This window comes from Triturus cristatus, chromosome 5_2 (genome assembly GCF_964204655.1).
Source record: "Triturus cristatus chromosome 5_2, aTriCri1.1, whole genome shotgun sequence".
Classification (NCBI taxonomy): domain Eukaryota; kingdom Metazoa; phylum Chordata; class Amphibia; order Caudata; family Salamandridae; genus Triturus; species Triturus cristatus.
In genome coordinates this window covers 574,346,578-574,371,963 of record NC_140588.1, presented here as the reverse complement: position 1 = coordinate 574,371,963, position 25,386 = coordinate 574,346,578, and the positions used below count along the sequence as shown (strand labels likewise).

Below are 25,386 nucleotides of genomic sequence, written 5' to 3'. Positions count from 1 at the left end.
TCTTGAATCGGTCATTCGCAATGTATTCTTCCAGCAAGCTGAATAACGAGGTAGGTGTGAGAAGGTGTACCAGCTGTCTTTGAGCTATCAGCGGCCACTAGGTGTCCCTCTTGTGATTTCCCGGGGATCCCGATTGTACAGGAATTCGTCGGTTCAGTAGCACGGGGGAGGGGATGGCCTGTGCTTGGAAGTGACAAACAGTCTGGTGGAATCATGAGTGTTTTTTCAAGTTCTGATTCATATTCGCTGTAGAATAAAATATGCTTTCAGCCCCCATGAGCTTTGTCACTAGGAGAGCAGTGTAGGAACTTTTGCTGTATGGCTGTGGCTTCCCTGGTGGTCTAGTGGTTAGGATTCGGCGCTCTCACCGCCGCGGCCCGGGTTCGATTCCCGGTCAGGGAACAGTCCTTCTTCTGCCCTTGAATGCTTTTCCTTCCCGCAGGTCAGGGCTTCTCAAAATGAATTTGCTTTTCTGACAAACAGTTTGCCTAGCATCCCGCAATCTGGCTCCTAATTTGATTTTCGCAAGGTTCCCTTTGAGTTGCTTTCCTCGGCGGGAGGAAAATCTCTTGTGCAAGGCTCTTGAGGAAGTGAGATTCTGTATTCCGAGGTGCGCTTCTTAACGTAGGCTTCTGACCACATGGTGTGCGGCAGGAAGTCATCTTTGACAAGGCCGCAGGCTTTGTCTCCAAATGGCATCCCGGACCCACTGCAACCCACCTTTTTGCTGAAACGGAAGTCTGGTTCAGGGTAAGAAAAAGCTGAGCTGCACGTACCGAAAGCAGCAGAGCCCAGCGGCGGAGAGGGTGTGGCCAGGGCTGTCTGATTTGCATAGTGACCAGTGGCATCTTGGGAATGTACAGGCTTTGGAGCCTAACGGGTGCTGCAGGGGTCTGCCTGGCCGGAGAAATGCCTGTCTGGCGCTCCCCTCAGGACACACGTGTCTTCCGTTCGAGCATGGAGGGTGAGGGACATGGGTCACCCTCATATACAGGGGTGTGGGCATGGGCAGGATGGGGTGTGGGGGACCCATCAGGGCATTGCCCGTTTGGAAGCCCGTTCGGAAGGCAAGAGGAGGCGGAGGCGGGAATCTCTGCTCAATTTTTTCCCGAGGCCTGGGGACAAGCCTTTGCACATTTGATCCAGCCGGGCCTGCATCAGCAGATCCTGCTCCGATGGCAAGGGAGAGCCTGCAGGTGTAAATCAAAGAAAGGGGAGAAATCCGCAAGAGGCGGGTTAACAAATTCCAGTGGCAGGCCCATGTTCCCCAGGAAGCAAGTACTTCCTCCTGCTCCCTTCAGTGGGAAAAGACATAGGAGGTGTATTTCTCTAAGCAGGGGCTCTGCGTAGGTGGCACTGCATTGCTTTGGGAAGCATCCATGCTAAGTGCAGAGTAGCAGCAGACCCCACAGCTGAGACGTGAATTGGGACTGTTAAGGAAGGGCACTGGGAGGGTGAGGAGGGCAGAGGAAAATGCTTTAAAAAAGCATCTGCAAGTTCCTACACACCCGCTGAAAACCCATACCAGGGATGGGGCTCGAACCCATGCGGACAACTGTCCATTGGATCTTAAGTCCAACGCCTTAACCACTCGGCCACCCTGGTGAGACCCTAGGCCCTGCCTTACTCAGCTCCCTTTTCATGCTGGCTGCTCCAGCGCAGGCTGTCCAGCAAGAGGTGATTGCAGAGTAAAAAGGCTTTTGCAGGAGGATAAAGGTAATTGCTTATGACAAACACACTGTGTGACACCTAACTTTTCCCCACTCGTACTTTATGGGCAATCTATACAGTGGAGTTAGCTTAGTCACAATAAGGAAGTGAGCAAGGCAGGCTCACAAGAGCATCTCCTCCCTGGTGGTCTAGTGGCTAGGATTCGGCGCTTTCACCGCCGCGGCCCGGGTTCGATTCCCGGTCAGGGAAGATCCCTCTAAGACGTAGACGTGCGTAATTTGTCCACGCAGCTCAGCTTTTTTTAATCGAAGGTCCTTAAAAAGGCACCCCGACCTATAGACGAAAGCAGAGGAAAGGGGCTGGGTCCCCTGTGTCCCAGGTTGCTTTGCTCCCATTGCCCTCAGCCACCTTCATGCGCACGCAGTCCCCCACCCAGTCAGGTGCTCTATGTGGGCGTAAAGTGCAGTACCAGCTCATCAGAAAGGTAAATTGCTGGAAAACCCGGCTGCGATGTATACATCTACTTTGGAGCACTCTTCTCCCTTGCACTCTTGAATCGGTCATTCGCAATGTATTCTTCCAGCAAGCTGAATAACGAGGTAGGTGTGAGAAGGTGTACCAGCTGTCTTTGAGCTATCAGCGGCCACTAGGTGTCCCTCTTGTGATTTCCCGGGGATCCCGATTGTACAGGAATTCGTCGGTTCAGTAGCACGGGGGAGGGGATGGCCTGTGCTTGGAAGTGACAAACAGTCTGGTGGAATCATGAGTGTTTTTTCAAGTTCTGATTCATATTCGCTGTAGAATAAAATATGCTTTCAGCCCCCATGAGCTTTGTCACTAGGAGAGCAGTGTAGGAACTTTTGCTGTATGGCTGTGGGTTCCCTGGTGGTCTAGTGGTTAGGATTCGGCGCTCTCACCGCCGCGGCCCGGGTTCGATTCCCGGTCAGGGAACAGTCCTTCTTCTGCCCTTGAATGCTTTTCCTTCCCGCAGGTCAGGGCTTCTCAAAATGAATTTGCTTTTCTGACAAACAGTTTGTCTAGCATCCCGCAATCTGGCTCCTAATTTGATTTTCGCAAGGTTCCCTTTGAGTTGCTTTCCTCGGCGGGAGGAAAATCTCTTGTGCAAGGCTCTTGAGGAAGTGAGATTCTGTATTCCGAGGTGCGCTTCTTTTCGTAAGCTTCTGACCACATGGTGTGCGGCAGGAAGTCATCTTTGACAGGGCCGCAGGCTTTGTCTCCAAATGGCATCCCGGACCCACTGCAACCCACCTTTTTGCTGAAACGGAAGTCTGGTTCAGGGTAAGAAAAAGCTGAGCTGCACGTACCGAAAGCAGCAGAGCCCAGCGGCGGAGAGGGTGTGGCCAGGGCTGTCTGATTTGCATAGTGACCAGTGGCATCTTGGGAATGTACAGGCTTTGGAGCTTAACGGGTGCTGCAGGGGTCTGCCTGGCCGGAGAAATGCCTGTCTGGCGCTCCCCTCAGGACACACGTGTCTTCCGTTCGAGCATGGAGGGTGAGGGACATGGGTCACCCTCATATACAGGGGTGTGGGCATGGGCAGGATGGGGCGTGGGGGACCCGTCAGGGCATTGCCCGTTTGGAAGCCCGTTCGGAAGGCAAGAGGAGGCGGAGGCGGGAATCTCTGCTCAATTTTTTCCCGAGGCCTGGGGACAAGCCTTTGCACATTTGATCCAGCCGGGCCTGCATCAGCAGATCCTGCTCCGATGGCAAGGGAGAGCCTGCAGGTGTAAATCAAAGAAAGGGGAGAAATCCGCAAGAGGCGGGTTAACAAATTCCAGTGGCAGGCCCATGTTCCCCAGGAAGCAAGTACTTCCTCCTGCTCCCTTCAGTGGGAAAAGACATAGGAGGTGTATTTCTCTAAGCAGGGGCTCTGCGTAGGTGGCACTGCATTGCTTTGGGAAGCATCCATGCTAAGTGCAGAGTAGCAGCAGACCCCACAGCTGAGACGTGAATTGGGACTGTTAAGGAAGGGCACTGGGAGGGTGAGGAGGGCAGAGGAAAATGCTTTAAAAAAGCATCTGCAAGTTCCTACACACCCGCTGAAAACCCATACCAGGGATGGGGCTCGAACCCATGCGGACAACTGTCCATTGGATCTTAAGTCCAACACCTTAACCACTCGGCCACCCTGGTGAGACCCTAGGCCCTGCCTTACTCAGCTCCCTTTTCATGCTGGCTGCTCCAGCGCAGGCTGTCCAGCAAGAGGTGATTGCAGAGTAAAAAGGCTTTTGCAGGAGGATAAAGGTAATTGCTTATGACAAACACACTGTGTGACACCTAACTTTTCCCCACTCGTACTTTATGGGCAATCTATACAGTGGAGTTAGCTTAGTCACAATAAGGAAGTGAGCAAGGCAGGCTCACAAGAGCATCTCCTCCCTGGTGGTCTAGTGGCTAGGATTCGGCGCTTTCACCGCCGCGGCCCGGGTTCGATTCCCGGTCAGGGAAGATCCCTCTAAGACGTAGACGTGCGTAATTTGTCCACGCAGCTCAGCTTTTTTTAATCGAAGGTCCTTAAAAAGGCACCCCGACCTATAGACGAAAGCAGAGGAAAGGGGCTGGGTCCCCTGTGTCCCAGGTTGCTTTGCTCCCATTGCCCTCAGCCACCTTCATGCGCACGCAGTCCCCCACCCAGTCAGGCGCTCTATGTGGGCGTAAAGGGCAGTACCAGCTCATCAGAAAGGTAAATTGCTGGAAAACCCGGCTGCGATGTATACATCTACTTTGGAGCACTCTTCTCCCTTGCACTCTTGAATCGGTCATTCGCAATGTATTCTTCCAGCAAGCTGAATAACGAGGTAGGTGTGAGAAGGTGTACCAGCTGTCTTTGAGCTATCAGCGGCCACTAGGTGTCCCTCTTGTGATTTCCCGGGGATCCCGATTGTACAGGAATTCGTCGGTTCAGTAGCACGGGGGAGGGGATGGCCTGTGCTTGGAAGTGACAAACAGTCTGGTGGAATCATGAGTGTTTTTTCAAGTTCTGATTCATATTCGCTGTAGAATAAAATATGCTTTCAGCCCCCATGAGCTTTGTCACTAGGAGAGCAGTGTAGGAACTTTTGCTGTATGGCTGTGGGTTCCCTGGTGGTCTAGTGGTTAGGATTCAGCGCTCTCACCGCCGCGGCCCGGGTTCGATTCCCGGTCAGGGAACAGTCCTTCTTCTGCCCTTGAATGCTTTTCCTTCCCGCAGGTCAGGGCTTCTCAAAATGAATTTGCTTTTCTGACAAACAGTTTGCCTAGCATCCCGCAATCTGGCTCCTAATCTGATTTTCGCAAGGTTCCCTTTGAGTTGCTTTCCTCGGCGGGAGGAAAATCTCTTGTGCAAGGCTCTTGAGGAAGTGAGATTCTGTATTCTGAGGTGCGCTTCTTTTCGTAGGATTCTGACCACATGGTGTGCGGCAGGAAGTCATCTTTGACAGGGCCGCAGGCTTTGTCTCCAAATGGCATCCCGGACCCACTGCAACCCAGCTTTTTGCTGAAACGGAAGTCTGGTTCAGGGTAAGAAAAAGCTGAGCTGCACGTACCGAAAGCAGCAGAGCCCAGCGGCGGAGAGGGTGTGGCCAGGGCTGTCTGATTTGCATAGTGGCCAGTGGCATCTTGGGAATGTACAGGCTTTGGAGCCTAACGGGTGCTGCAGGGGTCTGCCTGGCCGGAGAAATGCCTGTCTGGCGCTCCCCTCAGGACACACGTGTCTTCCGTTCGAGCATGGAGGGTGAGGGACATGGGTCACCCTCATATACAGGGGTGTGGGCATGGGCAGGATGGGGTGTGGGGGACCCGTCAGGGCATTGCCCGTTTGGAAGCCCGTTCGGAAGGCAAGAGGAGGCGGAGGCGGGAATCTCTGCTCAATTTTTTCCCGAGGCCTGGGGACAAGCCTTTGCACATTTGATCCAGCCGGGCCTGCATCAGCAGATCCTGCTCCGATGGCAAGGGAGAGCCTGCAGGTGTAAATCAAAGAAAGGGGAGAAATCCGCAAGAGGCGGGTTAACAAATTCCAGTGGCAGGCCCATGTTCCCCAGGAAGCAAGTACTTCCTCCTGCTCCCTTCAGTGGGAAAAGACATAGGAGGTGTATTTCTCTAAGCAGGGGCTCTGCGTAGGTGGCACTGCATTGCTTTGGGAAGCATCCATGCTAAGTGAAGAGTAGCAGCAGACCCTACAGCTGAGACGTGAATTGGGACTGTTAAGGAAGGGCACTGGGAGGGTGAGGAGGGCAGAGGAAAATGCTTTAAAAAAGCATCTGCAAGTTCCTACACACCCGCTGAAAACCCATACCAGGGATGGGGCTCGACCCCATGCGGACAACTGTCCATTGGATCTTAAGTCCAACGCCTTAACCACTCGGCCACCCTGGTGAGACCCTAGGCCCTGCCTTACTCAGCTCCCTTTTCATGCTGGCTGCTCCAGCGCAGGCTGTCCAGCAAGAGGTGATTGCAGAGTAAAGAGGCTTTTGCAGGAGGATAAAGGTAATTGCTTATGACAAACACACTGTGTGACACCTAACTTTTCCCCACTCGTACTTTATGGGCAATCTATACAGTGGAGTTAGCTTAGTCACAATAAGGAAGTGAGCAAGGCAGGCTCACAAGAGCATCTCCTCCCTGGTGGTCTAGTGGCTAGGATTCGGCGCTTTCACCGCTGCGGCCCGGGTTCGATTCCCGGTCAGGGAAGATCCCTCTAAGACGTAGACGTGCGTAATTTGTCCACGCAGCTCATCTTTTTTTAATCGAAGGTCCTTAAAAAGGCACCCCGACCTATAGACGAAAGCAGAGGAAAGGGGCTGGGTCCCCTGTGTCCCAGGTTGCTTTGCTCCCATTGCCCTCAGCCACCTTCATGCGCACGCAGTCCCCCACCCAGTCAGGTGCTCTATGTGGGCGTAAAGTGCAGTACCAGCTCATCAGAAAGGTAAATTGCTGGAAAACCCGGCTGCGATGTATACATCTACTTTGGAGCACTCTTCTCCCTTGCACTCTTGAATCGGTCATTCGCAATGTATTCTTCCAGCAAGCTGAATAACGAGGTAGGTGTGAGAAGGTGTACCAGCTGTCTTTGAGCTATCAGCGGCCACTAGGTGTCCCTCTTGTGATTTCCCGGGGATCCCGATTGTACAGGAATTCGTCGGTTCAGTAGCACGGGGGAGGGGATGGCCTGTGCTTGGAAGTGACAAACAGTCTGGTGGAATCATGAGTGTTTTTTCAAGTTCTGATTCATATTCGCTGTAGAATAAAATATGCTTTCAGCCCCCATGAGCTTTGTCACTAGGAGAGCAGTGTAGGAACTTTTGCTGTATGGCTGTGGCTTCCCTGGTGGTCTAGTGGTTAGGATTCGGCGCTCTCACCGCCGCGGCCCGGGTTCGATTCCCGGTCAGGGAACAGTCCTTCTTCTGCCCTTGAATGCTTTTCCTTCCCGCAGGTCAGGGCTTCTCAAAATGAATTTGCTTTTCTGACAAACAGTTTGCCTAGCATCCCGCAATCTGGCTCCTAATTTGATTTTCGCAAGGTTCCCTTTGAGTTGCTTTCCTCGGCGGGAGGAAAATCTCTTGTGCAAGGCTCTTGAGGAAGTGAGATTCTGTATTCCGAGGTGCGCTTCTTTTCGTAGGCTTCTGACCACATGGTGTGCGGCAGGAAGTCATCTTTGACAAGGCCGCAGGCTTTGTCTCCAAATGGCATCCCGGACCCACTGCAACCCACCTTTTTGCTGAAACGGAAGTCTGGTTCAGGGTAAGAAAAAGCTGAGCTGCACGTACCGAAAGCAGCAGAGCCCAGCGGCGGAGAGGGTGTGGCCAGGGCTGTCTGATTTGCATAGTGACCAGTGGCATCTTGGGAATGTACAGGCTTTGGAGCCTAACGGGTGCTGCAGGGGTCTGCCTGGCCGGAGAAATGCCTGTCTGGCGCTCCCCTCAGGACACACGTGTCTTCCGTTCGAGCATGGAGGGTGAGGGACATGGGTCACCCTCATATACAGGGGTGTGGGCATGGGCAGGATGGGGTGTGGGGGACCCATCAGGGCATTGCCCGTTTGGAAGCCCGTTCGGAAGGCAAGAGGAGGCGGAGGCGGGAATCTCTGCTCAATTTTTTCCCGAGGCCTGGGGACAAGCCTTTGCACATTTGATCCAGCCGGGCCTGCATCAGCAGATCCTGCTCCGATGGCAAGGGAGAGCCTGCAGGTGTAAATCAAAGAAAGGGGAGAAATCCGCAAGAGGCGGGTTAACAAATTCCAGTGGCAGGCCCATGTTCCCCAGGAAGCAAGTACTTCCTCCTGCTCCCTTCAGTGGGAAAAGACATAGGAGGTGTATTTCTCTAAGCAGGGGCTCTGCGTAGGTGGCACTGCATTGCTTTGGGAAGCATCCATGCTAAGTGCAGAGTAGCAGCAGACCCCACAGCTGAGACGTGAATTGGGACTGTTAAGGAAGGGCACTGGGAGGGTGAGGAGGGCAGAGGAAAATGCTTTAAAAAAGCATCTGCAAGTTCCTACACACCCGCTGAAAACCCATACCAGGGATGGGGCTCGAACCCATGCGGACAACTGTCCATTGGATCTTAAGTCCAACGCCTTAACCACTCGGCCACCCTGGTGAGACCCTAGGCCCTGCCTTACTCAGCTCCCTTTTCATGCTGGCTGCTCCAGCGCAGGCTGTCCAGCAAGAGGTGATTGCAGAGTAAAAAGGCTTTTGCAGGAGGATAAAGGTAATTGCTTATGACAAACACACTGTGTGACACCTAACTTTTCCCCACTCGTACTTTATGGGCAATCTATACAGTGGAGTTAGCTTAGTCACAATAAGGAAGTGAGCAAGGCAGGCTCACAAGAGCATCTCCTCCCTGGTGGTCTAGTGGCTAGGATTCGGCGCTTTCACCGCCGCGGCCCGGGTTCGATTCCCGGTCAGGGAAGATCCCTCTAAGACGTAGACGTGCGTAATTTGTCCACGCAGCTCAGCTTTTTTTAATCGAAGGTCCTTAAAAAGGCACCCCGACCTATAGACGAAAGCAGAGGAAAGGGGCTGGGTCCCCTGTGTCCCAGGTTGCTTTGCTCCCATTGCCCTCAGCCACCTTCATGCGCACGCAGTCCCCCACCCAGTCAGGTGCTCTATGTGGGCGTAAAGTGCAGTACCAGCTCATCAGAAAGGTAAATTGCTGGAAAACCCGGCTGCGATGTATACATCTACTTTGAAGCACTCTTCTCCCTTGCACTCTTGAATCGGTCATTCGCAATGTATTCTTCCAGCAAGCTGAATAACGAGGTAGGTGTGAGAAGGTGTACCAGCTGTCTTTGAGCTATCAGCGGCCACTAGGTGTCCCTCTTGTGATTTCCCGGGGATCCCGATTGTACAGGAATTCGTCGGTTCAGTAGCACGGGGGAGGGGATGGCCTGTGCTTGGAAGTGACAAACAGTCTGGTGGAATCATGAGTGTTTTTTCAAGTTCTGATTCATATTCGCTGTAGAATAAAATATGCTTTCAGCCCCCATGAGCTTTGTCACTAGGAGAGCAGTGTAGGAACTTTTGCTGTATGGCTGTGGGTTCCCTGGTGGTCTAGTGGTTAGGATTCGGCGCTCTCACCGCCGCGGCCCGGGTTCGATTCCCGGTCAGGGAACAGTCCTTCTTCTGCCCTTGAATGCTTTTCCTTCCCGCAGGTCAGGGCTTCTCAAAATGAATTTGCTTTTCTGACAAACAGTTTGTCTAGCATCCCGCAATCTGGCTCCTAATTTGATTTTCGCAAGGTTCCCTTTGAGTTGCTTTCCTCGGCGGGAGGAAAATCTCTTGTGCAAGGCTCTTGAGGAAGTGAGATTCTGTATTCCGAGGTGCGCTTCTTTTCGTAAGCTTCTGACCACATGGTGTGCGGCAGGAAGTCATCTTTGACAGGGCCGCAGGCTTTGTCTCCAAATGGCATCCCGGACCCACTGCAACCCAGCTTTTTGCTGAAACGGAAGTCTGGTTCAGGGTAAGAAAAAGCTGAGCTGCACGTACCGAAAGCAGCAGAGCCCAGCGGCGGAGAGGGTGTGGCCAGGGCTGTCTGATTTGCATAGTGGCCAGTGGCATCTTGGGAATGTACAGGCTTTGGAGCCTAACGGGTGCTGCAGGGGTCTGCCTGGCCGGAGAAATGCCTGTCTGGCGCTCCCCTCAGGACACACGTGTCTTCCGTTCGAGCATGGAGGGTGAGGGACATGGGTCACCCTCATATACAGGGGTGTGGGCATGGGCAGGATGGGGTGTGGGGGACCCGTCAGGGCATTGCCCGTTTGGAAGCCCGTTCGGAAGGCAAGAGGAGGCGGAGGCGGGAATCTCTGCTCAATTTTTTCCCGAGGCCTGGGGACAAGCCTTTGCACATTTGATCCAGCCGGGCCTGCATCAGCAGATCCTGCTCCGATGGCAAGGGAGAGCCTGCAGGTGTAAATCAAAGAAAGGGGAGAAATCCGCAAGAGGCGGGTTAACAAATTCCAGTGGCAGGCCCATGTTCCCCAGGAAGCAAGTACTTCCTCCTGCTCCCTTCAGTGGGAAAAGACATAGGAGGTGTATTTCTCTAAGCAGGGGCTCTGCGTAGGTGGCACTGCATTGCTTTGGGAAGCATCCATGCTAAGTGCAGAGTAGCAGCAGACCCCACAGCTGAGACGTGAATTGGGACTGTTAAGGAAGGGCACTGGGAGGGTGAGGAGGGCAGAGGAAAATGCTTTACAAAAGCATCTGCAAGTTCCTACACACCCGCTGAAAACCCATACCAGGGATGGGGCTCGAACCCATGCGGACAACTGTCCATTGGATCTTAAGTCCAACGCCTTAACCACTCGGCCACCCTGGTGAGACCCTAGGACCTGCCTTACTCAGCTCCCTTTTCATGCTGGCTGCTCCAGCGCAGGCTGTCCAGCAAGAGGTGATTGCAGAGTAAAAAGGCTTTTGCAGGAGGATAAAGGTAATTGCTTATGACAAACACACTGTGTGACACCTAACTTTTCCCCACTCGTACTTTATGGGCAATCTATACAGTGGAGTTAGCTTAGTCACAATAAGGAAGTGAGCAAGGCAGGCTCACAAGAGCATCTCCTCCCTGGTGGTCTAGTGGCTAGGATTCGGCGCTTTCACCGCCGCGGCCCGGGTTCGATTCCCGGTCAGGGAAGATCCTTCTAAGACGTAGACGTGCGTAATTTGTCCACGCAGCTCAGCTTTTTTTAATCGAAGGTCCTTAAAAAGGCACCCCGACCTATAGACGAAAGCAGAGGAAAGGGGCTGGGTCCCCTGTGTCCCAGGTTGCTTTGCTCCCATTGCCCTCAGCCACCTTCATGCGCACGCAGTCCCCCACCCAGTCAGGTGCTCTATGTGGGCGTAAAGTGCAGTACCAGCTCATCAGAAAGGTAAATTGCTGGAAAACCCGGCTGCGATGTATACATCTACTTTGGAGCACTCTTCTCCCTTGCACTCTTGAATCGGTCATTCGCAATGTATTCTTCCAGCAAGCTGAATAACGAGGTAGGTGTGAGAAGGTGTACCAGCTGTCTTTGAGCTATCAGCGGCCACTAGGTGTCCCTCTTGTGATTTCCCGGGGATCCCGATTGTACAGGAATTCGTCGGTTCAGTAGCACGGGGGAGGGGATGGCCTGTGCTTGGAAGTGACAAACAGTCTGGTGGAATCATGAGTGTTTTTTCAAGTTCTGATTCATATTCGCTGTAGAATAAAATATGCTTTCAGCCCCCATGAGCTTTGTCACTAGGAGAGCAGTGTAGGAACTTTTGCTGTATGGCTGTGGGTTCCCTGGTGGTCTAGTGGTTAGGATTCGGCGCTCTCACCGCCGCGGCCCGGGTTCGATTCCCGGTCAGGGAACAGTCCTTCTTCTGCCCTTGAATGCTTTTCCTTCCCGCAGGTCAGGGCTTCTCAAAATGAATTTGCTTTTCTGACAAACAGTTTGCCTAGCATCCCGCAATCTGGCTCCTAATTTGATTTTCGCAAGGTTCCCTTTGAGTTGCTTTCCTCGGCGGGAGGAAAATCTCTTGTGCAAGGCTCTTGAGGAAGTGAGATTCTGTATTCCGAGGTGCGCTTCTTTTCGTAGGCTTCTGACCACATGGTGTGCGGCAGGAAGTCATCTTTGACAGGGCCGCAGGCTTTGTCTCCAAATGGCATCCCGGACCCACTGCAACCCACCTTTTTCCTGAAACGGAAGTCTGGTTCAGGGTAAGAAAAAGCTGAGCTGCACGTACCGAAAGCAGCAGAGCCCAGCGGCGGAGAGGGTGTGGCCAGGGCTGTCTGATTTGCATAGTGACCAGTGGCATCTTGGGAATGTACAGGCTTTGGAGCCTAACGGGTGCTGCAGGGGTCTGCCTGGCCGGAGAAATGCCTGTCTGGCGCTCCCCTCAGGACACACGTGTCTTCCGTTCGAGCATGGAGGGTGAGGGACATGGGTCACCCTCATATACAGGGGTGTGGGCATGGGCAGGATGGGGCGTGGGGGACCCGTCAGGGCATTGCCCGTTTGGAAGCCCGTTCGGAAGGCAAGAGGAGGCGGAGGCGGGAATCTCTGCTCAATTTTTTCCCGAGGCCTGGGGACAAGCCTTTGCACATTTGATCCTGCCGGGCCTGCATCAGCAGATCCTGCTCCGATGGCAAGGGAGAGCCTGCAGGTGTAAATCAAAGAAAGGGGAGAAATCCGCAAGAGGCGGGTTAACAAATTCCAGTGGCAGGCCCATGTTCCCCAGGAAGCAAGTACTTCCTCCTGCTCCCTTCAGTGGGAAAAGACATAGGAGGTGTATTTCTCTAAGCAGGGGCTCTGCGTAGGTGGCACTGCATTGCTTTGGGAAGCATCCATGCTAAGTGCAGAGTAGCAGCAGACCCCACAGCTGAGACGTGAATTGGGACTGTTAAGGAAGGGCACTGGGAGGGTGAGGAGGGCAGAGGAAAATGCTTTACAAAAGCATCTGCAAGTTCCTACACACCCGCTGAAAACCCATACCAGGGATGGGGCTCGAACCCATGCGGACAACTGTCCATTGGATCTTAAGTCCAACGCCTTAACCACTCGGCCACCCTGGTGAGACCCTAGGACCTGCCTTACTCAGCTCCCTTTTCATGCTGGCTGCTCCAGCGCAGGCTGTCCAGCAAGAGGTGATTGCAGAGTAAAAAGGCTTTTGCAGGAGGATAAAGGTAATTGCTTATGACAAACACACTGTGTGACACCTAACTTTTCCCCACTCGTACTTTATGGGCAATCTATACAGTGGAGTTAGCTTAGTCACAATAAGGAAGTGAGCAAGGCAGGCTCACAAAAGCATCTCCTCCCTGGTGGTCTAGTGGCTAGAATTCGGCGCTTTCACCGCCGCGGCCCGGGTTCGATTCCCGGTCAGGGAAGATCCCTCTAAGACGTAGACGTGCGTAATTTGTCCACGCAGCTCAGCTTTTTTTAATCGAAGGTCCTTAAAAAGGCACCCCGACCTATAGACGAAAGCAGAGGAAAGGGGCTGGGTCCCCTGTGTCCCAGGTTGCTTTGCTCCCATTGCCCTCAGCCACCTTCATGCGCACGCAGTCCCCCACCCAGTCAGGTGCTCTATGTGGGCGTAAAGTGCAGTACCAGCTCATCAGAAAGGTAAATTGCTGGAAAACCCGGCTGCGATGTATACATCTACTTTGGAGCACTCTTCTCCCTTGCACTCTTGAATCGGTCATTCGCAATGTATTCTTCCAGCAAGCTGAATAACGAGGTAGGTGTGAGAAGGTGTACCAGCTGTCTTTGAGCTATCAGCGGCCACTAGGTGTCCCTCTTGTGATTTCCCGGGGATCCCGATTGTACAGGAATTCGTCGGTTCAGTAGCACGGGGGAGGGGATGGCCTGTGCTTGGAAGTGACAAACAGTCTGGTGGAATCATGAGTGTTTTTTCAAGTTCTGATTCATATTCGCTGTAGAATAAAATATGCTTTCAGCCCCCATGAGCTTTGTCACTAGGAGAGCAGTGTAGGAACTTTTGCTGTATGGCTGTGGGTTCCCTGGTGGTCTAGTGGTTAGGATTCGGCGCTCTCACCGCCGCGGCCCGGGTTCGATTCCCGGTCAGGGAACAGTCCTTCTTCTGCCCTTGAATGCTTTTCCTTCCCGCAGGTCAGGGCTTCTCAAAATGAATTTGCTTTTCTGACAAACAGTTTGCCTAGCATCCCGCAATCTGGCTCCTAATCTGATTTTCGCAAGGTTCCCTTTGAGTTGCTTTCCTCGGCGGGAGGAAAATCTCTTGTGCAAGGCTCTTGAGGAAGTGAGATTCTGTATTCCGAGGTGCGCTTCTTTTCGTAGGATTCTGACCACATGGTGTGCGGCAGGAAGTCATCTTTGACAGGGCCGCAGGCTTTGTCTCCAAATGGCATCCCGGACCCACTGCAACCCAGCTTTTTGCTGAAACGGAAGTCTGGTTCAGGGTAAGAAAAAGCTGAGCTGCACGTACCGAAAGCAGCAGAGCCCAGCGGCGGAGAGGGTGTGGCCAGGGCTGTCTGATTTGCATAGTGGCCAGTGGCATCTTGGGAATGTACAGGCTTTGGAGCCTAACGGGTGCTGCAGGGGTCTGCCTGGCCGGAGAAATGCCTGTCTGGCGCTCCCCTCAGGACACACGTGTCTTCTGTTCGAGCATGGAGGGTGAGGGACATGGGTCACCCTCATATACAGGGGTGTGGGCATGGGCAGGATGGGGTGTGGGGGACCCGTCAGGGCATTGCCCGTTTGGAAGCCCGTTCGGAAGGCAAGAGGAGGCGGAGGCGGGAATCTCTGCTCAATTTTTTCCCGAGGCCTGGGGACAAGCCTTTGCACATTTGATCCAGCCGGGCCTGCATCAGCAGATCCTGCTCCGATGGCAAGGGAGAGCCTGCAGGTGTAAATCAAAGAAAGGGGAGAAATCCGCAAGAGGCGGGTTAACAAATTCCAGTGGCAGGCCCATGTTCCCCAGGAAGCAAGTACTTCCTCCTGCTCCCTTCAGTGGGAAAAGACATAGGAGGTGTATTTCTCTAAGCAGGGGCTCTGCGTAGGTGGCACTGCATTGCTTTGGGAAGCATCCATGCTAAGTGCAGAGTAGCAGCAGACCCCACAGCTGAGACGTGAATTGGGACTGTTAAGGAAGGGCACTGGGAGGGTGAGGAGGGCAGAGGAAAATGCTTTAAAAAAGCATCTGCAAGTTCCTACACACCCGCTGAAAACCCATACCAGGGATGGGGCTCGAACCCATGCGGACAACTGTCCATTGGATCTTAAGTCCAACGCCTTAACCACTCGGCCACCCTGGTGAGACCCTAGGCCCTGCCTTACTCAGCTCCCTTTTCATGCTGGCTGCTCCAGCGCAGGCTGTCCAGCAAGAGGTGATTGCAGAGTAAAAAGGCTTTTGCAGGAGGATAAAGGTAATTGCTTATGACAAACACACTGTGTGACACCTAACTTTTCCCCACTCGTACTTTATGGGCAATCTATACAGTGGAGTTAGCTTAGTCACAATAAGGAAGTGAGCAAGGCAGGCTCACAAGAGCATCTCCTCCCTGGTGGTCTAGTGGCTAGGATTCGGCGCTTTCACCGCCGCGGCCTGGGTTCGATTCCCGGTCAGGGAAGATCCCTCTAAGACGTAGACGTGCGTAATTTGTCCACGCAGCTCAGCTTTTTTTAATCGAAGGTCCTTAAAAAGGCACCCCGACCTATAGATGAAAGCAGAGGAAAGGGGCTCGGTCCCCTGTGTCCCAGGTTGCTTTGCTCCCATTGCCCTCAGCCACCTTCATGCGCACGCAGTCCCCCACCCAGTCAGGTGCTCTATGTGGGCGTAAAGTGCAGTACCAGCTCATCAGAAAGGTAAATTGCTGGAAAACCCGGCTGCGATGTATACATCTACTTTGGAGCACTCTTCTCCCTTGCACTCTTGAATCGGTCATTCGCAATGTATTCTTCCAGCAAGCTGAATAACGAGGTAGGTGTGAGAAGGTGTACCAGCTGTCTTTGAGCTATCAGCGGCCACTAGGTGTCCCTCTTGTGATTTCCCGGGGATCCCGATTGTACAGGAATTCGTCGGTTCAGAAGCACGGGGGAGGGGATGGCCTGTGCTTGGAAGTGACAAACAGTCTGGTGGAATCATGAGTGTTTTTTCAAGTTCTGATTCATATTCGCTGTAGAATAAAATATGCTTTCAGCCCCCATGAGCTTTGTCACTAGGAGAGCAGTGTAGGAACTTTTGCTGTATGGCTGTGGGTTCCCTGGTGGTCTAGTGGTTAGGATTCGGCGCTCTCACCGCCGCGGCCCGGGTTCGATTCCCGGTCAGGGAACAGTCCTTCTTCTGCCCTTGAATGCTTTTCCTTCCCGCAGGTCAGGGCTTCTCAAAATGAATTTGCTTTTCTGACAAACAGTTTGCCTAGCATCCCGCAATCTGGCTCCTAATCTGATTTTCGCAAGGTTCCCTTTGAGTTGCTTTCCTCGGCGGGAGGAAAATCTCTTGTGCAAGGCTCTTGAGGAAGTGAGATTCTGTATTCCGAGGTGCGCTTCTTTTCGTAGGATTCTGACCACATGGTGTGCGGCAGGAAGTCATCTTTGACAGGGCCGCAGGCTTTGTCTCCAAATGGCATCCCGGACCCACTGCAACCCAGCTTTTTGCTGAAACGGAAGTCTGGTTCAGGGTAAGAAAAAGCTGAGCTGCACGTACCGAAAGCAGCAGAGCCCAGCGGCGGAGAGGGTGTGGCCAGGGCTGTCTGATTTGCATAGTGGCCAGTGGCATCTTGGGAATGTACAGGCTTTGGAGCCTAACGGGTGCTGCAGGGGTCTGCCTGGCCGGAGAAATGCCTGTCTGGCGCTCCCCTCAGGACACACGTGTCTTCCGTTCGAGCATGGAGGGTGAGGGACATGGGTCACCCTCATATACAGGGGTGTGGGCATGGGCAGGATGGGGTGTGGGGGACCCGTCAGGGCATTGCCCGTTTGGAAGCCCGTTCGGAAGGCAAGAGGAGGCGGAGGCGGGAATCTCTGCTCAATTTTTTCCCGAGGCCTGGGGACAAGCCTTTGCACATTTGATCCAGCCGGGCCTGCATCAGCAGATCCTGCTCCGATGGCAAGGGAGAGCCTGCAGGTGTAAATCAAAGAAAGGGGAGAAATCCGCAAGAGGCGGGTTAACAAATTCCAGTGGCAGGCCCATGTTCCCCAGGAAGCAAGTACTTCCTCCTGCTCCCTTCAGTGGGAAAAGACATAGGAGGTGTATTTCTCTAAGCAGGGGCTCTGCGTAGGTGGCACTGCATTGCTTTGGGAAGCATCCATGCTAAGTGCAGAGTAGCAGCAGACCCCACAGCTGAGACGTGAATTGGGACTGTTAAGGAAGGGCACTGGGAGGGTGAGGAGGGCAGAGGAAAATGCTTTAAAAAAGCATCTGCAAGTTCCTACACACCCGCTGAAAACCCATACCAGGGATGGGGCTCGAACCCATGCGGACAACTGTCCATTGGATCTTAAGTCCAACGCCTTAACCACTCGGCCACCCTGGTGAGACCCTAGGCCCTGCCTTACTCAGCTCCCTTTTCATGCTGGCTGCTCCAGCGCAGGCTGTCCAGCAAGAGGTGATTGCAGAGTAAAAAGGCTTTTGCAGGAGGATAAAGGTAATTGCTTATGACAAACACACTGTGTGACACCTAACTTTTCCCCACTCGTACTTTATGGGCAATCTATACAGTGGAGTTAGCTTAGTCACAATAAGGAAGTGAGCAAGGCAGGCTCACAAGAGCATCTCCTCCCTGGTGGTCTAGTGGCTAGGATTCGGCGCTTTCACCGCCGCGGCCCGGGTTCGATTCCCGGTCAGGGAAGATCCCTCTAAGACGTAGACGTGCGTAATTTGTCCACGCAGCTCAGCTTTTTTTAATCGAAGGTCCTTAAAAAGGCACCCCGACCTATAGATGAAAGCAGAGGAAAGGGGCTGGGTCCCCTGTGTCCCAGGTTGCTTTGCTCCCATTGCCCTCAGCCACCTTCATGCGCACGCAGTCCCCCACCCAGTCAGGTGCTCTATGTGGGCGTAAAGTGCAGTACCAGCTCATCAGAAAGGTAAATTGCTGGAAAACCCGGCTGCGATGTATACATCTACTTTGGAGCACTCTTCTCCCTTGCACTCTTGAATCGGTCATTCGCAATGTATTCTTCCAGCAAGCTGAATAACGAGGTAGGTGTGAGAAGGTGTACCAGCTGTCTTTGAGCTATCAGCGGCCACTAGGTGTCCCTCTTGTGATTTCCCGGGGATCCCGATTGTACAGGAATTCGTCGGTTCAGTAGCACGGGGGAGGGGATGGCCTGTGCTTGGAAGTGACAAACAGTCTGGTGGAATCATGAGTGTTTTTTCAAGTTCTGATTCATATTCGCTGTAGAATAAAATATGCTTTCAGCCCCCATGAGCTTTGTCACTAGGAGAGCAGTGTAGGAACTTTTGCTGTATGGCTGTGGGTTCCCTGGTGGTCTAGTGGTTAGGATTCGGCGCTCTCACCGCCGCGGCCCGGGTTCGATTCCCGGTCAGGGAACAGTCCTTCTTCTGCCCTTGAATGCTTTTCCTTCCCGCAGGTCAGGGCTTCTCAAAATGAATTTGCTTTTCTGACAAACAGTTTGCCTAGCATCCCGCAATCTGGCTCCTAATCTGATTTTCGCAAGGTTCCCTTTGAGTTGCTTTCCTCGGCGGGAGGAAAATCTCTTGTGCAAGGCTCTTGAGGAAGTGAGATTCTGTATTCCGAGGTGCGCTTCTTTTCGTAGGATTCTGACCACATGGTGTGCGGCAGGAAGTCATCTTTGACAGGGCCGCAGGCTTTGTCTCCAAATGGCATCCCGGACCCACTGCAACCCAGCTTTTTGCTGAAACGGAAGTCTGGTTCAGGGTAAGAAAAAGCTGAGCTGCACGTACCGAAAGCAGCAGAGCCCAGCGGCGGAGAGGGTGTGGCCAGGGCTGTCTGATTTGCATAGTGGCCAGTGGCATCTTGGGAATGTACAGGCTTTGGAGCCTAACGGGTGCTGCAGGGGTCTGCCTGGCCGGAGAAATGCCTGTCTGGCGCTCCCCTCAGGACACACGTGTCTTCCGTTCGAGCATGGAGGGTGAGGGACATGGGTCACCCTCATATACAGGGGTGTGGGCATGGGCAGGATGGGGTGTGGGGGACCCGTCAGGGCATTGCCCGTTTGGAAGCCCGTTCGGAAGGCAAGAGGAGGCGGAGGCGGGAATCTCTGCTCAATTTTTTCCCGAGGCCTGGGGACAAGCCTTTGCACATTTGATCCAGCCGGGCCTGCATCAGCAGATCCTGCTCCGATGGCAAGGGAGAGCCTGCAGGTGTAAATCAAAGAAAGGGGAGAAATCCGCAAGAGGCGGGTTAACAAATTCCAGTGGCAGGCCCATGTTCCCCAGGAAGCAAGTACTTCCTCCTGCTCCCTTCAGTGGGAAAAGACATAGGAGGTGTATTTCTCTAAGCAGGGGCTCTGCGTAGGTGGCACTGCATTGCTTTGGGAAGCATCCATGCTAAGTGCAGAGTAGCAGCAGACCCCACAGCTGAGACGTGAATTGGGACTGTTAAGGAAGGGCACTGGGAGGGTGAGGAGGGCAGAGGAAAATGCTTTAAAAAAGCATCTGCAAGTTCCTACACACCCGCTGAAAACCCATACCAGGGATGGGGCTCGAACCCATGCGGACAACTGTCCATTGGATCTTAAGTCCAACGCCTTAACCACTCGGCCACCCTGGTGAGACCCTAGGCCCTGCCTTACTCAGCTCCCTTTTCATGCTGGCTGCTCCAGCGCAGGCTGTCCAGCAAGAGGTGATTGCAGAGTAAAAAGGCTTTTGCAGGAGGATAAAGGTAATTGCTTATGACAAACACACTGTGTGACACCTAACTTTTCCCCACTCGTACTTTATGGGCAATCTATACAGTGGAGTTAGCTTAGTCACAATAAGGAAGTGAGCAAGGCAGGCTCACAAGAGCATCTCCTCCCTGGTGGTCTAGTGGCTAGGATTCGGCGCTTTCACCGCCGCGGCCCGGGTTCGATTCCCGGTCAGGGAAGATCCCTCTAAGACGTAGACGTGCGTAATTTGTCCACGCAGCTCAGCTTTTTTTAATCGAAGGTCCTTAAAAAGGCACCCCGACCTATAGATGAAAGCAGAGGAAAGGGGCTGGGTCCCCTGTGTCCCAGGTTGCTTTGCTCCCATTGCCCTCAGCCACCTTCATGCGCACGCAGTCCCCCACCCAGTCAGGTGCTCTATGTGGGCGTAAAGTGCAGTACCAGCTCATCAGAAAGGTAAATTGCTGGAAAACCCGGCTGCGATGTATACATCTACTTTGGAGCACTCTTCTCCCTTGCACTCTTGAATCGGTCATTCGCAATGTATTCTTCCAGCAAGCTGAATAACGAGGTAGGTGTGAGAAGGTGTACCAGCTGTCTTTGAGCTATCAGCGGCCACTAGGTGTCCCTCTTGTGATTTCCCGGGGATCCCGATTGTACAGGAATTCGTCGGTTCAGTAGCACGGGGGAGGGGATGGCCTGTGCTTGGAAGTGACAAACAGTCTGGTGGAATCATGAGTGTTTTTTCAAGTTCTGATTCATATTCGCTGTAGAATCAAATATGCTTTCAGCCCCCATGAGCTTTGTCACTAGGAGAGCAGTGTAGGAACTTTTGCTGTATGGCTGTGGGTTCCCTGGTGGTCTAGTGGTTAGGATTCGGCGCTCTCACCGCCGCGGCCCGGGTTCGATTCCCGGTCAGGGAACAGTCCTTCTTCTGCCCTTGAATGCTTTTCCTTCCCGCAGGTCAGGGCTTCTCAAAATGAATTTGCTTTTCTGACAAACAGTTTGCCTAGCATCCCGCAATCTGGCTCCTAATCTGATTTTCGCAAGGTTCCCTTTGAGTTGCTTTCCTCGGCGGGAGGAAAATCTCTTGTGCAAGGCTCTTGAGGAAGTGAGATTCTGTATTCCGAGGTGCGCTTCTTTTCGTAGGATTCTGACCACATGGTGTGCGGCAGGAAGTCATCTTTGACAGGGCCGCAGGCTTTGTCTCCAAATGGCATCCCGGACCCACTGCAACCCAGCTTTTTGCTGAAACGGAAGTCTGGTTCAGGGTAAGAAAAAGCTGAGCTGCACGTACCGAAAGCAGCAGAGCCCAGCGGCGGAGAGGGTGTGGCCAGGGCTGTCTGATTTGCATAGTGGCCAGTGGCATCTTGGGATTGTACAGGCTTTGGAGCCTAACGGGTGCTGCAGGGGTCTGCCTGGCCAGAGAAATGCCTGTCTGGCGCTCCCCTCAGGACACACGTGTCTTCCGTTCGAGCATGGAGGGTGAGGGACATGGGTCACCCTCATATACAGGGGTGTGGGCATGGGCAGGATGGGGTGTGGGGGACCCGTCAGGGCATTGCCCGTTTGGAAGCCCGTTCGGAAGGCAAGAGGAGGCGGAGGCGGGAATCTCTGCTCAATTTTTTCCCGAGGCCTGGGGACAAGCCTTTGCACATTTGATCCAGCCGGGCCTGCATCAGCAGATCCTGCTCCGATGGCAAGGGAGAGCCTGCAGGTGTAAATCAAAGAAAGGGGAGAAATCCGCAAGAGGCGGGTTAACAAATTCCAGTGGCAGGCCCATGTTCCCCAGGAAGCAAGTACTTCCTCCTGCTCCCTTCAGTGGGAAAAGACATAGGAGGTGTATTTCTCTAAGCAGGGGCTCTGCGTAGGTGGCACTGCATTGCTTTGGGAAGCATCCATGCTAAGTGCAGAGTAGCAGCAGACCCCACAGCTGAGACGTGAATTGGGACTGTTAAGGAAGGGCACTGGGAGGGTGAGGAGGGCAGAGGAAAATGCTTTACAAAAGCATTTGCAAGTTCCTACACACCCGCTGAAAACCCATACCAGGGATGGGGCTCGAACCCATGCGGACAACTGTCCATTGGATCTTAAGTCCAACGCCTTAACAACTCGGCCACCCTGGTGAGACCCTAGGCCCTGCCTTACTCAGCTCCCTTTTCATGCTGGCTGCTCCAGCGCAGGCTGTCCAGCAAGAGGTGATTGCAGAGTAAAAAGGCTTTTGCAGGAGGATAAAGGTAATTGCTTATGACAAACACACTGTGTGACACCTAACTTTTCCCCACTCGTACTTTATGGGCAATCTATACAGTGGAGTTAGCTTAGTCACAATAAGGAAGTGAGCAAGGCAGGCTCACAAGAGCATCTCCTCCCTGGTGGTCTAGTGGCTAGGATTCGGCGCTTTCAGCGCCGCGGCCCGGGTTCGATTCCCGGTCAGGGAAGATCCCTCTAAGACATAGACGTGCGTAATTTGTCCACGCAGCTCAGCTTTTTTTAATCGAAGGTCATTAAAAAGGCACCCCGACCTATAGACGAAAGCAGAGGAAAGGGGCTGGGTCCCCTGTGTCCCAGGTTGCTTTGCTCCCATTGCCCTCAGCCACCTTCATGCGCACGCAGTCCCCCACCCAGTCAGGTGCTCTATGTGGGCGTAAAGTGCAGTACCAGCTCATCAGAAAGGTAAATTGCTGGAAAACCCGGCTGCGATGTATACATCTACTTTGGAGCACTCTTCTCCCTTGCACTCTTAAATCGGTCATTCGCAATGTATTCTTCCAGCAAGCTGAATAACGAGGTAGGTGTGAGAAGGTGTACCAGCTGTCTTTGAGCTATCAGCGGCCACTAGGTGTCCCTCTTGTGATTTCCCGGGGATCCCGATTGTACAGGAATTCGTCGGTTCAGTAGCACGGGGGAGGGGATGGCCTGTGCTTGGAAGTGACAAACAGTCTGGTGGAATCATGAGTGTTTTTTCAAGTTCTGATTCATATTCGCTGTAGAATAAAATATGCTTTCAGCCCCCATGAGCTTTGTCACTAGGAGAGCAGTGTAGGAACTTTTGCTGTATGGCTGTGGGTTCCCTGGTGGTCTAGTGGTTAGGATTCGGCGCTCTCACCGCCGCGGCCCGGGTTCGATTCCCGGTCAGGGAACAGTCCTTCTTCTGCCCTTGAATGCTTTTCCTTCCCGCAGGTCAGGGCTTCTCAAAATGAATTTGCTTTTCTGACAAACAGTTTGTCTAGCATCCCGCAATCTGGCTCCTAATTTGATTTTCGCAAGGTTCCCTTTGAGTTGCTTTCCTCGGCGGGAGGAAAATCTCTTGTGCAAGGCTCTTGAGGAAGTTAGATTCTGTATTCCGAGGTGCGCTTCTTTTCGTAAGCTTCTGACCACATGGTGTGCGGCAGGAAGTCATCTTTGACAGGGCCGCAGGCTTTGTCTCCAAATGGCATCCCGGACCCACTGCAACCCACCTTTTTGCTGAAACGGAAGTCTGGTTCAGGGTAAGAAAAAGCTGAGCTGCACGTACCGAAAGCAGCAGAGCCCAGCGGTGGAGAGGGTGTGGCCAGGGCTGTCTGATTTGCATAGTGACCAGTGGCATCTTGGGAATGTACAGGCTTTGGAGCTTAACGGGTGCTGCAGGGGTCTGCCTGGCCGGAGAAATGCCTGTCTGGCGCTCCCCTCAGGACACACGTGTCTTCCGTTCGAGCATGGAGGGTGAGGGACATGGGTCACCCTCATATACAGGGGTGTGGGCATGGGCAGGATGGGGCGTGGGGGACCCGTCAGGGTATTGCCCGTTTGGAAGCCCGTTCGGAAGGCAAGAGGAGGCGGAGGCGGGAATCTCTGCTCAATTTTTTCCCGAGGCCTGGGGACAAGCCTTTGCACATTTGATCCAGCCGGGCCTGCATCAGCAGATCCTGCTCCGATGGCAAGGGAGAGCCTGCAGGTGTAAATCAAAGAAAGGGGAGAAATCCGCAAGAGGCGGGTTAACAAATTCCAGTGGCAGGCCCATGTTCCCCAGGAAGCAAGTACTTCCTCCTGCTCCCTTCAGTGGGAAAAGACATAGGAGGTGTATTTCTCTAAGCAGGGGCTCTGCGTAGGTGGCACTGCATTGCTTTGGGAAGCATCCATGCTAAGTGCAGAGTAGCAGCAGACCCCACAGCTGAGACGTGAATTGGGACTGTTAAGGAAGGGCACTGGGAGGGTGAGGAGGGCAGAGGAAAATGCTTTAAAAAAGCATCTGCAAGTTCCTACACACCCGCTGAAAACCCATACCAGGGATGGGGCTCGAACCCATGCGGACAACTGTCCATTGGATCTTAAGTCCAACGCCTTAACCACTCGGCCACCCTGGTGAGACCCTAGGCCCTGCCTTACTCAGCTCCCTTTTCATGCTGGCTGCTCCAGCGCAGGCTGTCCAGCAAGAGGTGATTGCAGAGTAAAAAGGCTTTTGCAGGAGGATAAAGGTAATTGCTTATGACAAACACACTGTGTGACACCTAACTTTTCCCCACTCGTACTTTATGGGCAATCTATACAGTGGAGTTAGCTTAGTCACAATAAGGAAGTGAGCAAGGCAGGCTCACAAGAGCATCTCCTCCCTGGTGGTCTAGTGGCTAGGATTCGGCGCTTTCACCGCCGCGGCCCGGGTTCGATTCCCGGTCAGGGAAGATCCCTCTAAGACGTAGACGTGCGTAATTTGTCCACGCAGCTCAGCTTTTTTTAATCGAAGGTCCTTAAAAAGGCACCCCGACCTATAGATGAAAGCAGAGGAAAGGGGCTGGGTCCCCTGTGTCCCAGGTTGCTTTGCTCCCATTGCCCTCAGCCACCTTCATGCGCACGCAGTCCCCCACCCAGTCAGGTGCTCTATGTGGGCGTAAAGTGCAGTACCAGCTCATCAGAAAGGTAAATTGCTGGAAAACCCGGCTGCGATGTATACATCTACTTTGGAGCACTCTTCTCCCTTGCACTCTTGAATCGGTCATTCGCAATGTATTCTTCCAGCAAGCTGAATAACGAGGTAGGTGTGAGAAGGTGTACCAGCTGTCTTTGAGCTATCAGCGGCCACTAGGTGTCCCTCTTGTGATTTCCCGGGGATCCCGATTGTACAGGAATTCGTCGGTTCAGTAGCACGGGGGAGGGGATGGCCTGTGCTTGGAAGTGACAAACAGTCTGGTGGAATCATGAGTGTTTTTTCAAGTTCTGATTCATATTCGCTGTAGAATCAAATATGCTTTCAGCCCCCATGAGCTTTGTCACTAGGAGAGCAGTGTAGGAACTTTTGCTGTATGGCTGTGGGTTCCCTGGTGGTCTAGTGGTTAGGATTCGGCGCTCTCACCGCCGCGGCCCGGGTTCGATTCCCGGTCAGGGAACAGTCCTTCTTCTGCCCTTGAATGCTTTTCCTTCCCGCAGGTCAGGGCTTCTCAAAATGAATTTGCTTTTCTGACAAACAGTTTGCCTAGCATCCCGCAATCTGGCTCCTAATCTGATTTTCGCAAGGTTCCCTTTGAGTTGCTTTCCTCGGCGGGAGGAAAATCTCTTGTGCAAGGCTCTTGAGGAAGTGAGATTCTGTATTCCGAGGTGCGCTTCTTTTCGTAGGATTCTGACCACATGGTGTGCGGCAGGAAGTCATCTTTGACAGGGCCGCAGGCTTTGTCTCCAAATGGCATCCCGGACCCACTGCAACCCAGCTTTTTGCTGAAACGGAAGTCTGGTTCAGGGTAAGAAAAAGCTGAGCTGCACGTACCGAAAGCAGCAGAGCCCAGCGGCGGAGAGGGTGTGGCCAGGGCTGTCTGATTTGCATAGTGGCCAGTGGCATCTTGGGAATGTACAGGCTTTGGAGCCTAACGGGTGCTGCAGGGGTCTGCTTGGCCGGAGAAATGCCTGTCTGGCGCTCCCCTCAGGACACACGTGTCTTCCGTTCGAGCATGGAGGGT

The 25,386-nt window shown here is 53.3% G+C and overlaps 18 non-coding genes across 18 annotated transcripts; all 18 read left to right on the top strand.

Annotated features, from left to right (window-relative positions):
* The first annotated feature begins 330 nt into the window (after positions 1-330).
* On the top strand, positions 331-402 carry TRNAE-CUC (transfer RNA glutamic acid (anticodon CUC)). The gene has a single exon. It is a non-coding gene; the product is annotated as a tRNA-Glu (tRNA).
* A 1,446-nt stretch (positions 403-1,848) lies between these two features.
* Positions 1,849-1,920, top strand: TRNAE-UUC (transfer RNA glutamic acid (anticodon UUC)). Its single transcript has one exon. It is a non-coding gene; the product is annotated as a tRNA-Glu (tRNA).
* A 630-nt stretch (positions 1,921-2,550) lies between these two features.
* Positions 2,551-2,622, top strand: TRNAE-CUC (transfer RNA glutamic acid (anticodon CUC)). The gene has a single exon. It is a non-coding gene; the product is annotated as a tRNA-Glu (tRNA).
* Positions 2,623-4,068: 1,446 nt separating this feature from the next.
* On the top strand, positions 4,069-4,140 carry TRNAE-UUC (transfer RNA glutamic acid (anticodon UUC)). Its single transcript has one exon. It is a non-coding gene; the product is annotated as a tRNA-Glu (tRNA).
* Positions 4,141-6,990: 2,850 nt separating this feature from the next.
* On the top strand, positions 6,991-7,062 carry TRNAE-CUC (transfer RNA glutamic acid (anticodon CUC)). The gene has a single exon. It is a non-coding gene; the product is annotated as a tRNA-Glu (tRNA).
* Positions 7,063-8,508: 1,446 nt separating this feature from the next.
* On the top strand, positions 8,509-8,580 carry TRNAE-UUC (transfer RNA glutamic acid (anticodon UUC)). Its single transcript has one exon. It is a non-coding gene; the product is annotated as a tRNA-Glu (tRNA).
* Positions 8,581-9,210: 630 nt separating this feature from the next.
* TRNAE-CUC (transfer RNA glutamic acid (anticodon CUC)) lies at positions 9,211-9,282 on the top strand. Its single transcript has one exon. It is a non-coding gene; the product is annotated as a tRNA-Glu (tRNA).
* A 1,446-nt stretch (positions 9,283-10,728) lies between these two features.
* On the top strand, positions 10,729-10,800 carry TRNAE-UUC (transfer RNA glutamic acid (anticodon UUC)). Its single transcript has one exon. It is a non-coding gene; the product is annotated as a tRNA-Glu (tRNA).
* A 630-nt stretch (positions 10,801-11,430) lies between these two features.
* Positions 11,431-11,502, top strand: TRNAE-CUC (transfer RNA glutamic acid (anticodon CUC)). The gene has a single exon. It is a non-coding gene; the product is annotated as a tRNA-Glu (tRNA).
* A 2,148-nt stretch (positions 11,503-13,650) lies between these two features.
* On the top strand, positions 13,651-13,722 carry TRNAE-CUC (transfer RNA glutamic acid (anticodon CUC)). The gene has a single exon. It is a non-coding gene; the product is annotated as a tRNA-Glu (tRNA).
* A 2,148-nt stretch (positions 13,723-15,870) lies between these two features.
* On the top strand, positions 15,871-15,942 carry TRNAE-CUC (transfer RNA glutamic acid (anticodon CUC)). The gene has a single exon. It is a non-coding gene; the product is annotated as a tRNA-Glu (tRNA).
* Positions 15,943-17,388: 1,446 nt separating this feature from the next.
* Positions 17,389-17,460, top strand: TRNAE-UUC (transfer RNA glutamic acid (anticodon UUC)). Its single transcript has one exon. It is a non-coding gene; the product is annotated as a tRNA-Glu (tRNA).
* A 630-nt stretch (positions 17,461-18,090) lies between these two features.
* On the top strand, positions 18,091-18,162 carry TRNAE-CUC (transfer RNA glutamic acid (anticodon CUC)). The gene has a single exon. It is a non-coding gene; the product is annotated as a tRNA-Glu (tRNA).
* Positions 18,163-19,608: 1,446 nt separating this feature from the next.
* TRNAE-UUC (transfer RNA glutamic acid (anticodon UUC)) lies at positions 19,609-19,680 on the top strand. The gene has a single exon. It is a non-coding gene; the product is annotated as a tRNA-Glu (tRNA).
* Positions 19,681-20,310: 630 nt separating this feature from the next.
* TRNAE-CUC (transfer RNA glutamic acid (anticodon CUC)) lies at positions 20,311-20,382 on the top strand. Its single transcript has one exon. It is a non-coding gene; the product is annotated as a tRNA-Glu (tRNA).
* Positions 20,383-22,530: 2,148 nt separating this feature from the next.
* Positions 22,531-22,602, top strand: TRNAE-CUC (transfer RNA glutamic acid (anticodon CUC)). The gene has a single exon. It is a non-coding gene; the product is annotated as a tRNA-Glu (tRNA).
* Positions 22,603-24,048: 1,446 nt separating this feature from the next.
* Positions 24,049-24,120, top strand: TRNAE-UUC (transfer RNA glutamic acid (anticodon UUC)). The gene has a single exon. It is a non-coding gene; the product is annotated as a tRNA-Glu (tRNA).
* Positions 24,121-24,750: 630 nt separating this feature from the next.
* TRNAE-CUC (transfer RNA glutamic acid (anticodon CUC)) lies at positions 24,751-24,822 on the top strand. Its single transcript has one exon. It is a non-coding gene; the product is annotated as a tRNA-Glu (tRNA).
* Positions 24,823-25,386: the final 564 nt, after the last annotated feature.